Genomic DNA, 2936 nt, shown 5'->3' on the forward strand with positions numbered 1-2936 from the left:
ATCAGTCCTACTGCCATTTCCTCGTTGATGGAAAAGGGAACTCCCCTGAGTTTCCAGACATAGGCTGTACATGATCTTGCTCCAGCCATACCTAATCTTCAGGGATGCTAGACTATACAGGAGGTGGGCAGTTGATTGAGGTTCAGAATGGAGTGATGCAGCTTTGGGGGGTCATCCCCACACGGAGGTGGGGATTTTAGATGGTTTGCCTTCGCGTCATCCATGCTGTTGTAAGTAACCTACACTCATGCTCCTGTAAGACCAATGAACTCATTGGTTCACCACGCTGGACTTGGTTGGAATCTCTTCTTTGGTCTGTCTTTGCTCTGTCTAGGTGAAACAGACATTTCTTTATATTTCCTTAGGAAGAATCAGACTGCTTGCTCAATTTGAACATTTTGAATTTTGAATGCCTTTTGAAGGGCAATTTATCAATTGAAAGCATGATATATAGGGGTGGAGAGATGACTCAGTGGCTGAGAGCATGTATAGTTCTTCCAGAGGACCAGAGTTCCACTCCCAGCACCTATGTCAGTGTCTCAGCCACAGCTCCAGGACAGTCTTGCTACTTTCTGCCAAGCTTGTGGGCCTTAAGTCTTTAGAAAGGAAGCTGAAGACCTCAGTGGACTGTGACACAGAAAGAAGTATAAATGTCAAGTTGTCACAAGTCTGAGGAACAGAAACCATAACCAAGGCAACTCTTTTTTTTTTCTTTTTCTCTCTCTCTTTTTTTTTTTTTTTTTTTTTTGGTTTGGTTTTTCAAGACAGGGTTTTTCTGTATAGCCCTGGCTGTCCTGAACTCACTTTGTAGACCAGGCTGGCCTCAAACTCAGAAATCCACCTGCCTCTGCCTCCCAAGTGCTGGGATTAAAGGCGTGTGCCACCACACCCGGCCGCAAGGCAACTCATGACAATATTTAATCAGGGCTGGCTTACAAATTCAGAGGTTCAGTCCATTATCAAGGTGCCAGAGTATGGCAGCATCCAGGCAGGCATGGTGCAGGAGGAGCTGAGAGTTCTACATTTTCATCTGAAGGCTGCTAACAGAATACTGCTTCCAGGCAGCTAGGATGAGGGTCTTAAAGCCCACACCCATAGTGACTCACCTACTCCAACTGGGCCACACCTACTCCAACTGGGCCACACCTTCTAATAGTGTCATTCCCTGAGCCAAGGATATACAAACCATCACAGACTCCAACTCCAGGTCCTCCTGTTTCTGCCTCTGCCTTTGCTACCTAAATGCCTCGATTACAAGACACAGGTGCCCATGCCTAGTTCAGAGGTTCTTCCTTCCTTCCTTTCTTTTTGAAACAGAGTCTAAACTAAACTCACTGTATAGACCAGGCTGATCTCTACGTCACAGAGATCTTCCTGCCTCTGCCTGCAATATTTTGGGAACCAGCTGACCAATTGAGGAAGGGTCTCATATAGCCCAGGCTGGCCTGGAACAAGTTATATAGCAAAGGCTAATTTATAATAATCCTTTTGTGACTGCTTCCCAAGTGCTGGGATTGATTATAGATTATTGATTATAGGGGAGCTGGATGAGCGCTTGTGTGGCGCGGGCCTCTTCTCTTTGTGAGTTCTTCAGACTCCACATACCAAACCTAATAGGCATCTACTCATGCTAAAGTCTGGGATATAGGGCCCAAGCCAAGCACTCCCAAACCAAGAGGGAAAGCAATAACAGCCAAATCTCTACATTGCTGAGTTTTAGCCAGCACCATAAGGATATCACCCCCGCTTTATTTAACCTTTACAAGGATTCTTTGAAACCACAGGTGTAACTCTTTTTTTTTTTTTTTTTTTTTTTTTTTTGGTTTTTCGAGACAGGGTTTCTCTGTATAGCCCTGGCTGTCCTGGAACTCACTTTGTAGACCAGGCTGGCCTCGAACTCAGAAATCCACCTGCCTCTGCCTCCCCAGTGCTGGGATTAAAGGCGTGCGCCACCACGCCTTTGTTGCTGCTCTCCTTGAGCGTCACTTGTCTATAAGGCCAGTATCTGCTAGTGTTGCAAATAAACGCTAAGGAAAATCTTTAAGGTAAATTTGTTGCAATTTCTTCTTTTAGTACTAAGAACTTTAGAAAGCTTGGTTAGGAGAAGGGTAGCCTAAAGAATACTGAAAGAATAATTACAAAAATTCCTGTTCGGATCTTGGTTTAGAGAGTTACTTGAGTAAGCAAGATTCTGCAGCCTCAGTAGCAGAGCAACCAAAAGCGGGAGGAGTTGCTACTAGCAGGCCAGGCGGGACCGCAGTCGCAGCTACCGGAAGTCCCGCCCGACTGGGCGGTTCCTTGGGGGGAAAAGACGTGCCGTTTTGGCGGGGAATTGTGACGTCCGTGGAGCCCGGGTACCTGCTTCGGCCGCGGTCAATAGATCGATTGGCAGGACAGCGGGTGCGAGCGGCTCTGTCTCGGGACCCGGGGGGAACCGCGAGGTGTTCCAGAAACTGGAGCGTGGGCACTGGAGGGCTGCCTCCACCGCAACGGCGAGACGGAAGTCCCGCGGCGGCCCGAGCCCGGATTCCGGGCGGTACCGGGTGCTCTGGGAGCGGCGGCGTCCGGGCTTCCGGCGCTGGCAGGCCGGGCCGCCTCGCGCGTAGAGGCGGGTCCTCACCGGGTAAGAAGGGGAGCTGGATGAGAGCTTGTGTGGCGCGGGGAGACAGAGCCACTCTCCGCCCCGAGGCCGCCGACTCCCGGAGGAACGTTCTTTCATTCCCTTGCTGGACGCAGGGCATAACTGTTGACCTGACATCACAGCTCCTGCTTGCCTCGAGCCCGTGTGAACTCAGGCCTTCTGGATCTCAGTCCGCTGCTGTGTGTGAGAGTCAAACACCAAACGGTTCGCTGCTATTCTCCGTTCTGGGCGTGATTAAGCGAAAGACGACTTTAGTCCCTTTCTGGGTTTAACGTTGGGTAGGTCTCATTAGCAT

The sequence above is a fragment of the Mus caroli genome, unplaced genomic scaffold, assembly GCF_978045245.1.
Source record: "Mus caroli unplaced genomic scaffold, Mus_caroli_1 scaffold_17, whole genome shotgun sequence".
Taxonomy (NCBI): domain Eukaryota; kingdom Metazoa; phylum Chordata; class Mammalia; order Rodentia; family Muridae; genus Mus; species Mus caroli.